This window comes from Myotis brandtii, unplaced genomic scaffold (genome assembly GCF_000412655.1).
Source record: "Myotis brandtii unplaced genomic scaffold, ASM41265v1 scaffold290, whole genome shotgun sequence".
NCBI lineage: Eukaryota > Metazoa > Chordata > Mammalia > Chiroptera > Vespertilionidae > Myotis > Myotis brandtii.
The window spans coordinates 71,872-72,187 of record NW_005361076.1 but is presented as its reverse complement, the minus strand read 5'-3'; positions in this window follow the sequence as shown (position 1 = coordinate 72,187).

Here is a 316-nt window from a genome sequence, read left to right as displayed (position 1 = left end):
AAGAGCACAAAATGCTCATTGAAGGTCAGAAGTACTTAAATAATATTTTATATTCCCTATCATTGTCAAGCTCATTTATTGAAGTGCAATGGGTATGATTCATCAGAAAAGATGTCAACAATTTGAGTAAATATAATTCAATTATTTTTTTCAAGCAGATAAGGAGACTCATATTCAGTTTCTGATTACAATTCAAGCCTTGCTGGTCACTGTCAATCTCTCTTTGCCTGTTAGTATTATTGTTAGTATTATTAATACCCTGCTTGTTCATGGTTTTTGTTTTGTTTTTTTTTGCTATTTTGTTTGTTTTTGGCTC